General features: G+C 37.9%; 1 protein-coding gene across 3 annotated transcripts in view; it reads right to left on the bottom strand.

Annotated features, from left to right (window-relative positions):
• The window catches only part of cadm3 (cell adhesion molecule 3), a 171,632-nt gene that overhangs the window by 70,445 nt on the left and 88,636 nt on the right, over positions 1–12,551 (bottom strand). The gene's annotated exons all lie outside the window — the stretch shown is intronic.

Below are 12,551 nucleotides of genomic sequence, written 5' to 3' on the forward strand. Positions count from 1 at the left end.
CCCTTCAACACACGTGTTTTCCTTGCCTGACGCGAACTTCCGAAGAATTTCTCCGCCGTTTTTTCGTGCCGGAATTATTGCCGCTCTTATCACTTTCTGCATTATGTTTTGACTTATTACTGACACTGAAGAAATCACCAGTTTTGTGTTGATTCTCACCTAATACTAATTGTTTTTTCGGAGGCATACGTAACCTTAACTAGACGACAACAACCACAACAATGTGGTTTTCCGAGATCGGCGTGCAGACGAAAACTCGAAACGCGAGACCAAAACAACAATGGCGGATCTGCCTGACGAAAAGTTTGGAGTGCAGTAAAAAAAAGTAATCGGGTAATAATGACAATTTTGTGTCAAAAGAGTTGCGTCCCGGGGGACGCACATTGATTTGACACTATGCGTCCCCAGCAAAAATGATGCGTCTGGGACGCAGGGACGCGGGCAAACGAGAACACTGCAACTCATGATAAAAATCAGTAAAGGAGCGAGACTGTGAAAAGTGAACCGCGTTATAGCAAGGGATTACTGTATTAAAATCAATGGCTACTTGGAATTTCCCTCTGCATATGATCACTGTTTTGTCCCTTTTCCTTACTCAGAGCTGATCCCGAAACATCAAACGGTCTCCTCTGATCAAAAGCCAGCGATTGATAGCGGCTCATCAAACATGTGTTAAACGTGCACCTCTGTCCTCCTTTTCCACCCGCCGCCTTTCCGGCTCTAATCCTCCTCGTCTGGCCTTCGCACCACCTACACACCTTCAGACGGAATTCAAATGATCATCGCCTCACAAGTGCGCAGAATCGATTAAAAGCCGTCAAAAGAAGCAAAGTTTGCCCAAGCGCTGTTCAATTTGAGCTCGGTTTTGCAAGCTGACAAAAAGTTCAGCTGATTCACCTACTTTACACCAACATAGCTTGAGTATTCCTATTTACCGTAATTTACGCACTGAATTTTAAGGCGCAGCCCTAAAGTTTTCCTTTTTTTTTTCATATATAAGGCACACTGGAGTTTAAGGTGCATAGAAATGAAAATACTTATAATAATAACGTTATGCCCCTCACTGCTGTTTTTTGTTAATGCAGCATAAAAATTGTGACAGTAAGTAAAGGCCTGCTTTAACCAAGGCAAATCCCCAAAAAAATGAAAAATAAAGAGTTTATTTGAGCACATTTAAAAAATACACGTACTTGCGCGTGCCACAAAATACATTTGACAGAGGCTGCAATAATGACACCTTCAGGTTTGATTTTTGTAATTGAAAAGAAAGGAAATGAAAAATGTAGTGGAATAAGAAAAATAATACACTTCAGAGGAATGAGTTGCAAGTAAAGAAGGAAAAAATTCCAATTTTACCTTTCAAAGTGAAACACCTAAATTTTATTGAAATTATGACATTTTTTCGAAATGCTTGCTTTGTTCTTCATTTGGGCTCAGGTATTAGGTATTGAGTATCAGTTATCGGTATTGGACTGATACATGCAGGTATCAGTAATCCCAATGGCCATTGTGATTAATTTACAACCGTAGGGTACAATTACGATATGAAATAATTGAAAATGTAATCAATTCAATTTTTAGTATGTAACTTTTACAGAAAGTGGAGAAGCAGTTGAGATAAGAAGCATTTTGTTTCCAGATCAGAAGTTTAATATACAAGCCCGTCCATTCAAACGTCCATACCCGCTGGAATTTACTGAAACAAACTCAGTGCGGCCACCGGCAAAAAGAGGCCAACTAGTGATTCCCAAAGTGACAAATTTGTGGGATTAATTAACCTGCAAAAGAAATTCAAATTGTGCCGGTGTAACCATGATTTCTCTCGCCGTCTTGCGTGAGACGCGGCTTTATTTTTAAGGACACTTGAAGAAGAACACCCTCGCTCTTCAAAAGTGAAAACACACCAAAAAAATTCTTTCATTTTCAAAGTGTTTTTGTCTGCTCTTTTATTTATTTATTTATTTGCAGCGCCGTGCCGGCCTCCGCTAATATACTCTCCGGAGAGACACAAGAACTGATGCAACGTGGATCAATACGTGTTTTTCCCTCCTCCCTCTTTTCCGTGTTTGTCTCAATCCTTCAGTTTCAGCACTTAAGGATGCTCCAGCCTGTTAGCGGCCGAACCTTCTCCAGGCTTGTGGAGGCGTCTATTTAATGGAGTGATTTACAAGCGTTGCGCTTTAGCGCTTCTGCAGGCTCGTGTTTCTCCTCCCACCAGGTGAGCGCGTCCACGTGGTCGTTGCATTGTAAAGCGCAAGGGAGCCATTAGCTGGTTAAACGGCACGGAGGCACATCGCCGTCCGTGATGCCCGTTGACAGGTCCGGTGAGCCGCGTATGAAAATATAAACGGTGCTATACATAGACGTGCTTAGAGCAGGCCCTGACGACTCCACAGATAGCTCCGTGCCGCTTTATGGAAGAGGGAATCTTGGAGGGGTTACGGCAAGCTTTGAAGCCAGCACCCATTGAGGGTAACGCTTGTTTTCCTGATATGCGGTCGAGCTCATCTGCCAAGTATATAAAGACTATCATTTTCAACTGGGGCAGGGGTGGGCAAATTATGACCCACAGACCACACTGTCTTTTTAATCTGGGCCACCAAACAAATATGGTATTCTTAGATATATATATATATATATATATATATATATATATATATATATATATATAAAAATACACAGCTTTTTCAACTAAACGTTCATTATTTCGTGCAGTAAAGAAGCATTCCGAAATTTCAATGCAAGATGTCGCTAAAGCATTTTCCACATTACATTACACTTAGCGAGTTTTAGTGTGTAAAAATGATTGAAAGCAAGTACAGATCAGATTGAGACTATTGTTCTGGGAATTATACTTCTCTCTTCCAGGTCGCTGACTGGTACCTGCATGAGGAATCAAACCCGGATTCGTGCAGTGAGAGCGCTATCCCTATTGTCTAGCCTACTAGAGTTGTTAGTGACATAGAAAAAGTCACTGGGTTTGATATTACCTATTGGAATGGAGCATAATGGGAAATAATTCAGCCCAAACAACATTGTACAAGAGTAACACTGGCACCCTCGCAAGCCAGTCACAAGGTTGTTTTACCTGGTAATGAGTCGAAGAGATTTTAAGTGTTTTAAGACAAGTTTTGGTAGTTTTGGATGCAATAATGTTACAAAGAAGGTCGAGCAACAATGAAAAGTGGCTACTGCTACAAATGCAAACCCGGCCAGAAATAAACCAATTGGCACAGATTTCCTCGAATATTTTGCAGCATATCTGCCTAATTGCGGAGAGGAACGTGTTCTGTGCCTAATTGAAAAATAATTGAGTCTATTTGAATACTTTTAAATCCAGAGTCAAAACTACTTGACATTTTATTGGTTTAACTCAAGCAGTTTTAGCTTGGCTTTATAGCTCAAACTGTGAGTTTGAAAGCTTTAACTCTAAGATAAATGTTTAACTTTGACAGTGTTGTTTTTTTGTAACGCATCCTTTTGCTTTAAAGTGAGAGTCATGACATTGGAAAGTGTTTAATGCAGAGTCTATTTTCTAACCAAAATAACGACATTTTGACCCTGATAAAAATGTCTTCATAAGTTTTCACCAAAAGTAGAGTATCATTCCAGAAATTTTGGTTTTCAAGAGCAAAGTGCTACTGAGCCAATTGTTCTCATCAATACATTTTTCCTTTTTTTCAATGAAAATAATTTATTCCTAATTGCTTGTTTTTAAACTGTGTTTGTGTAAAAACAGTGAATTTACATGAGGGGAGGCGTGTGACCTTTATATTGCACTTTTGCATTCAAAACAACTAATCTGCATTTCCAATCAGGTTTTTGTTTGTCGGAACAGCTTAGCATTGTTATTTAACTGGGGAAGGCTTCTGCTGCCATGGCGACTTGGTTTGGTTTGGAAGAAGTGATGTGGGCCATTGTTTTCAGTAAAAATTATACGAAACAAACAATATTACAATCTGTGAAAAAAGTAGTATTTCTGCCCCCCCAAAAGTTGTGTTTTATTTGTTTGTTTGTTTTAATGCAAATAGAGTAATTTGGTCGCAAAAGAGGTCGATATCTGATGTATGTTGTTACATTTAGTTGAATTTCCTAATGACATGAAAAAAATTGTAGAATTCTTTTTTTGAAAGGCGGGCACGAGATTGACTGGCATGGAGGCAATGCATACCACAAAACTGTGCAAATTAGTTTCCCTTAATTTTTTTTTCATTTTGGGGTAAAAACCTGCAAATCAGAACCATGTTTTAAAAATTCACATGAATCTTGTCAACAGCATGCTCTACCTGTATACATTTTAACCCATTTTAAGAATTTTCACACTTTACACATATGTTTTTGTCTCAATATGTTTCTCAACCTTTTTTGAGCCAAGGCACATCTTTTTTTATTAAAGAAAACCCCAAGGCACGCACACCATCTGTTGAAAACGTTTAAAAAAATAATTTCTTGCATCAGTTTCGTTGTTTTAAAAGCTTAATTTTTTTTTGTAGGCTAAATGGACAGTATGAAGTTTCATTTGCGGTCACTGGTGTAATGGTCGGCTTTGAGACTTTTGAGATTAAGGGCTGTAAGAATAAACATGACTTGACTTGACTGTGGCTCATTAGGTAATACAATTGATTTTTATGGTTATTGATTTTGCTGTAATTTTGGATTTAAGATTATTTTTCAGTATTTTTTCAGTATTTTATTTTGTGCTTTTTTTCTATAAAAATTAACAAAGGCCATACTTAAACTTAGTAAAAAGGCTAGCTGAGCAAAGCATTTTTATTACTTTTTTTCTAGCTTTTTCTGTTATTTATTTGTTTATTTATTATAAAAAGCCAAATTCTGTGGAGGATTTTTACTTTGTTTTCTTTATTTTATGCAGTTTAATATCAGACAGCTTCAGCGAAAAAAAGAAAGTATGAAATCTGTTTCCCTTTATTACTTCATGGGCAGATATTTATTTTATAAGGGGAAAAAGACAGTAAGACGCAGCCTCTTTTACCTACTGACATAGATGAATGTTAATTGATCACCGGAAGAGGCAAAGTTATTGAACAATGGCACGTTTTTTTTTTTTCAAAGATGTTATTGTGTAATTTCCCCAGCACAGTGGTAGAAAAAAACTATGTACTATCCATCCATCCATCCATTATCTGCACCCTTATCCTCAGTAGGGCCGCAGAGGTATTGGAGACCATCCCAGCTATATTTGGGCAGTGGGCAGGGGACACCTGATGGGATTATTGTAAATGTATAAAACATTAACTACAAATATTGAGCACTACTGAAAACCTTACAGTATTTTCCTTGCTTCAGAGAGTTTTATCACCCTTTAGGGACGTGACCTGTTCAGACTTATCAACCATTTGCCTGTGGAGTAAAACTGCATACTTCTGTTTTATGTCCCCCTGTAAACAAATGGAGTTTCCCTTTGTTCCTTCCCCAACAAGTCTGTGAATAAAAACGGGGGTTTGTGAAGTTTTAGGCAGATGAGAATCAGGCTGATAACTGACCGACTCCTCATGAGCAATATTAATGGTTCCTGTCTTTTATTGTGGGTTTTATTCAGAGATGTAAGGTAATAGACCAGGTGTAGCAAACACGTGGCTGTAGAGCTGCATATTTTCTATATACTGTGGCTCTTTGCCTTGTTTCATGTTTAGTTTTTTTGTATGTATTGAGGGTGAACACTTTCCTTGAAATTAACACAAAAACAAAACTTGTATTAACAGGAGAGGAGTGTGTTATGGGAAATAATATATTTTTAATTGTGTGTGTTTGTGTGTGTCTGTCTGTCATGGCAGGTCAGTGAGTGGTGTGGCTCTTTGACTCTCACAGTTAAACATTTCGTCTCTTTGTGTCAAACTTGTTCGCCACCCCTGTAATAGACCAAACAATACCCTTAACTGCTTGCCAGCGAGTCCCCACTATATATTGTATTGTATTGTAGTGTTTTTTTCCAATATATAGAAACATTTACCCAAAACCTTGTTTTAAGGTTTTGTGTTGGAGGTAAATGTGAATGCCTGATTTGAAAAAAATAAAAATAAATCCCATGATAACTGCTATGAGAGCTGAAAAAAACTTTCATATTTCTAACATCAAGTTAAAGTTAAGTTGTTCATCATGTGATAAAGATGTCTTCATAAACTTTGGGATGTTTTGATGAAATTGCAGGACAATCAATCATTTGTATCGAGTGTTTTTTTTACACTTTTGCCCCTCTTCATTTTTCACCCTCGTCGCCTGCTCAAAGTTTGACTTTATCTCAGGAAAGGAAGGGGAAAGTAAAAAAATGAAACTAAATGAAACATTTGTTTCCTAGCCTTCTTAATCTCTTATATTAGCGCCGCTCGACTCCCACGCATTTCCTCAAGGCTGTCGACGGGTCCTTAAAAGGGTCTTAAAATAAATTATGGAGAATTAAGGACTTAAAATATATCAGCTTTTGCGATGGTAAGTCCGCTTGCGTTGTTAGTATTCGAGAGGAAAAAAAAATAAATGAGGGATTATTCGTCATCCCTGTATCGGCTTGAAGAATAAACATGACAGGTCTCGTTCTCAGGCAACTATTAATATTCCGATTTGAATTATTAAGGATGAGGTGCCAACTGTTGCAGCACTTTGATTTTCCACATTGGAAAAAAAATAAGCAGAATACTTGTATCAAAATAGCATATTTCAGTATTTGTGAGGGTTCAAAAAATGCCATATTGCGTAGATCTACTTCTGACAAATGTGTTAAACTATCCTGTTGCTGGGTTGTGTTTAAAATAACTTTCCCCCCTTTCATTTTACACATTACACTCGCACACCATGTAACAAAAGTTTGTATCAAATCCCTACGTTCGGGGATTTTTACACTCCAACTTCTTACACTTTATAAATTTGACTTTTAGCATGCAAAACTGATGACAAAAGAATACATGCAGTGGCTTGATGTAACGGCAATGGAAGACTGATCCTGCTATTTTTATGAATATATGTATTCATAAATAATAACCTACAAATAGATGCAATATAAATAAATTAACACATATATAAATCACATAATACCTAAATATATGACATAAATGTAAGTGTTCATTTATTTATGTATGTCATTTATTTATTTCGCCATTTATGTTGCTGTGTATTTTGTCGTGTATTTTGTGTCACAACAAAATATTCCTCTGAGCCAAATCGCCTGAGCTTTTCACTTATTGGTTGATCACTGATGAACAAATTGGGGACTACATTAATCAACCAATAGGTTAAAAGATCATGCAGTTTGACCCACCCCTCATTTGAATAACATTTATTGCACGACAAGATACATATGAATAGATTACTGATAAAATACACAAAACAATACACGACAAAATACACAACAAAATACACAACCAAATACATGACAAAATAAATAAATGATCAAATAAATGCCAAATTGCATAAACATATGAAAAAATGGCATCTATGTCATTTGTAGTAATACCTTGGTTTTGTTTTTAGCAACATACTATTAACAAGTTGTTATTTTTGAAATATACAGTATATCAAAATGGTAGCCCTTCGCACCAGTCAGGAACAAAAATTAACTGTCTGCTTCAAGAAGGTTGGTGACCCCTGCTTTAAAGCAGTGGTTCGCAACTGGTCTAACTTGAGGACTCTTGATTCCACCCTAATGACAAGCTGCGACCCAAATGTGTGAAGTGGAGATATTTACCCTTTTTGATTCAAAAAACGGAATGACTAGCAAAACAAAAACAACTTCAAGTACGTATATACTCGCATATAAACCTACAGTGTATACAGTGTATACAGTGAAAGCAACCCCCTAAACTATTTTAGAATAGCCACATACTGAATCAATTCATACCCAAAATATCAATAAAACGTTTAATTGTTATAATTACGATAATGATTTATACCCGTAATGAATAAGGATTAATCTACTGTACCTTCAAGCATTGCTTCAATGGCTGACACTTGTACACCATTTTTGTAGTTCACAACCGTTTTCTTCTTTGACTCAATCGTTGTTGTAACTGTTTTCAACGTTTCTTTCCCCTTTATCACTAACTTTCTTACTTCTTTAGAAAAACTAACAGGCATGATAGTTCATGTATTTTTGCCTCGTAATAAAATCCATGTTTTTTTTTATATAAAAAAAGTTGTTTTTACCACTATGAAGCAATAAATATTAAACACTGTCCCTTTAAGGAGTGTAATTAACCCTCTGTTTTTCTTCTTATTAACGTTATATTGCCAGAGCAAAGGCCGGCGACCCACTTATGGGTCCTAACCCACCAGTTGGAAAACACTGCTCCAGAGTAGTCAAAATGGTCACTCAAACTGGAACACTCGATATGTGTTTTCAGGCATGTCTTATTGAGACTTTGTCGCGGGTGGATAAGACTGACATTACAAACAAATGCGCGTTGTTATGTAAAACAAGCTTAATTGTACACTTCATTTGGATCAGACAACTGAAGGGAGGAAAGAAAGTGGGCGAGCGCTAAATGCTAAATAAATATAAAAATCCCAGGAGTCACTAACAGCGATGTTTTTTCGGTTTGAAATGAATTCAAATGACATGCTAATTGAGCATCAAGTTGCTTCAATGGGCTGATTAAAACCCCTAATGATGCGAGCAATTGATTAATTATGATTGATTTAAGACCTCGTCTGCTCATTGCAATTTTGATCAATCAAAGCTGACGCCTCTTATCCTTTTTGTTGTTGTTTTTTTAAATCGCACTCCATCCGTCATTGAAGCTCAGCATGACAAGTTCGCTCTCACGACATCAAAGTGTCGCAATCACCTTTTTCAGAAAACAAATAACAAAAAAGTACAGCACAAAAAGAATAACATCCATCATGCTGTCACGGGTTATTTATCTCTGTCCGTATTTTGCCCGTCGTTTGACTCTACACGTCGCGCCGTCTGTCGCGCCGCACCCGCCCACCGTTATTTTGTCATTTTCCTTCAAAAATGCGGCACGAATGTTCCAAGCAATTGTTTTAATTTTACTGTGGTGTCCAACAAACTAGTTCAGTGTTCTTTACACTCAACTTGTGTTTTGAGTTTATGACACCAGACACTCTAGCTAGTCATAATTTATCTTCATTTGTCTACAGATACCTCTTAAAATGATTCTATTATTGTCTCATCTCATCTCATCTCATTAGCTGCATATGTCACACCCAAAGGGGGCTGACATAATAGTCCGCCATCTTGTTGCTGCAAGGTCTCGAGAAAAAAAAAAAAGCCCACGATTTTGATTTCTTTGTAGTTTATACTGTAATGTCTCACTACTTCCTGTTTTGGTTATTGGTAGTTCACTACTTCATGAATTTTGAATTGAATTGTCTTTATTGTCATTGGTATTAAAATAACGTGCATTGTGTTCTGAGTAGACAGCACACAGCAAATGCTATCACAATGGCAGGTTGTATGTGTGTGTGTGTTTGGTGAGCATGACTGCCTGTGTGCGCAACTATCGTAGGCTGGTGTATGCTATCATTCGAACAGCAGGGTGGGCACGCAAGTCATTGGGTCCACCCAAAACAAACAGAGCCAGCTGGCTTCTAGCCGCTGATTACATTGAAATAGAAAATGAATGAATTAAATCAGACTCTGAGTAAAGTCAGAAAAGCGAAAATAAATGAGTTCCGTGGATTATCATCGGGTTTAGGAAGCAAACTTAGGTGGCGTCGGGAGAGAAGGCAATTGCGAAGCTGGAGGTCCCGCCAACTCCTCCGGCTAGGCTAACAACTCTCTTAAGCACCCCTGCCGAGCCTGTATCTCACCAACGCCAGGTCCATTACGCATTAAACGTATGACCTGGAGCTACAACTTATAGGAAACCGCTACATTCAGGACGGTTGTATTTTAATCATCGCCTGGTTGAACCTGGCTGAAGCCGTGGTTACCCAATGCTAGCATGAAGTTAGACAGCCCCTCTCAAAATTGCAGTTTCGTTGTATTTTTGTATGCCTATAAAAATAATTCTTCCAACTGGAATTTTGTGTTTTTATTTGTAGTTCTATGATTGTTGTTTTGCTACAGTCGCATATGCTCAGTCATTAAGGACGTCATCTCGAGGTAAGTTTAACCCTTGGGGGTTATATCGAGGAGAGTCACTTTTCGCAGGGGGTTCTGGTCCCTGTTAGCCGTGATAGCCAAGGGGTGACTGTATTTTTCCTTGCACTTTTTATATCTTATCTTAAGTTCCACGACTCAATAGAGCAGCATCTAGTGGTCAAATTATACTCACTGTTCCACTAACAGATAAAACCTGAAAGATTGGCGATTAACAAAAACTCACCTCTATCAATTTGAGTTCTACTTGTTTATTTGGCTGCAGCGATTAGACAACATAGTTAGAAGTCATTAGAATGAATAGTCCACAATAAATTGACGATTATTGTCGCCAGATATGTTTTTCCAAAAGAATAAAGCATGGCTACATAAATATAATCACCTTTGGGAGTAGCTCATACACAATAACGTTTCAGGCTCAAGCGGTAACATACAGAAATGACATCTTCTACATGGAGTACGTGTACCAAAAATTCTAGGATTTTAGCCTGGATATAGCAAATAAAAAGACTACATGCAAAGTTTGCAAAGCAGACCTTGCGTATCATGGTTGTACCACAGTGACGCAAGGAAATTTAAAGAGAACAGCTCAACAGTTGATGAAATAAAGTTCGACTCTTTTGTTATAGACTTTGCAGTGGACAAATGAATGTACTTCACAAAATGCACATAATATATTTTTAGTTTACTGTTCTACTGCTGCTCATGAGCTTATTATTAGTTTAAAAGGATACAAAATGCTTACTTTTATTTTATTATTAATTTGCCTGTCCCCCCCAAAAATGGACAAGGTATATTTATAGATTATTGTCTTTACTTACCGCCTTTTAGGTAAGGCATTTTTGTACAAATCCGCAGTATGTTCAATAAAAGATGTGTACAACATTTTTCATTGTACTAATCTTTAAACTACAACTTAATTGTCAAATGTGCTCTATCCACAACATAGTGAATATGAAATTGCTTCCTCTTCTCTGCTTGAAAACATGCAATAGATATGGCAAAATAATAATAACAAATAACCAATAGCAGCGAGTTTTCCTTTGTCCTATATCCATCCACTTTCTGCCCCGCTTAAGCTCACTAGGGAAGCGGGGGTGCTGGAGCTCCGGCCAGTGGGCAGGGGACACCCTGAACTGGTTGCCAGCCAGTCACAAGATATTAAATTTATTGGTTTTGAATTAAACATGTGCAAAGTATAATCCGAATCTAAGTAAAGTAGTTTTGCATTCATTTGTCAGAAGGCATAGAGCTGAAAAGGGGTATGGCAGAGAGTTCAGAGTCCTGAAGCTGTCCTTAAGCCTGCCGGTTCTTGCTCTGAGAAACTGCAGTCTACCTGTGTTTTCTTGTGTTTATTCTCATTTGCCACATAATTAAATCAACTTCATGCTAAACTTGAGACAAAATAATGAACATCTGATTATACAGCATTATCTCCAGACAGAAGAGCAGTTTCAGCGACAGACTGCTGTCACTGTCTTGTACTACGGACAGACTGAAGAGATCTTTTCTTCCTCATGCCATGAGGCTCTTTAACTCCACCCGGCAGAGTAAAGGCCCACATTAAACCACACCACCTACATTGGATATTACCGAATCTTATTGCAATATGTATTCTGTGTAGCACTATTTAGTTATTCTATATAACACGCTACAGTGGGCATTTGCACGTCACACTGGGTATTTGTATATTGTATTCTTTTGGCTTTATTATTGTACTGTTCTCAGCTCAGGGATGCTGCTGGAAATGTGAATTTCCCTTAGGGGATGAATAAAGTATCTATCTATCTATCTATCTATCTTATTTAACGCATCGTTTTGATAGTCAGTGTCTAATCGACTATTAGAACAGTCGATTTCAGACCAATTTGAGGTCTAAAGTTGCACTTTGCTGCATGAAAAATGTTGCATACAGTTTAACCTTTGGATGCATGACCTACCAGTACATACACTCTTCCATGGGGCCGAAAATTAGTGGGGAAAAAATGAAAACACTGATGGCAGCATGTCATGAACATGTTCAATGAGGAAGACCTGGAATATGACAATATTACAGCTTTTGTATTTGTAAAGATGTTTGATGAATGACAACCCACACTTGCGTGTAAAGGTTAAAAAAAAAAAAAAAAGCGCAATTCACTGAACTTCGAAACCTCTCAAATTGGCAATCTGTTCAGCCCTTGTAGTACATTTGAGGAGCGCAGACAGGAAGCAAACTTGTTAAGGAGCGCCAGATGAAGGCATGCAAAAAGGTGTGTTATAATAAAGCACTCCCGGGGTAATGGGAACTAATTACAACATCCTGGTCCTCTGTGACTCGCGAGCGGAGCGTGTGAGCATTTCGGATGCAGCGGCGTCATTGTATTGACATCTGTTGGCAGTTTTCACCTGCCGCTTCGGACTTTTTCTGTCTGGCTCTCGGAAGCGCCAAACATTACCCCTAATTTTCCTGCAAACCGAATTTCTGTCTAGCCCT

Source organism: Urocampus carinirostris, chromosome 1 (assembly GCF_059441175.1).
Source record: "Urocampus carinirostris isolate Australia breed hairy pipefish chromosome 1, RoL_Ucar_1.0, whole genome shotgun sequence".
NCBI lineage: Eukaryota > Metazoa > Chordata > Actinopteri > Syngnathiformes > Syngnathidae > Urocampus > Urocampus carinirostris.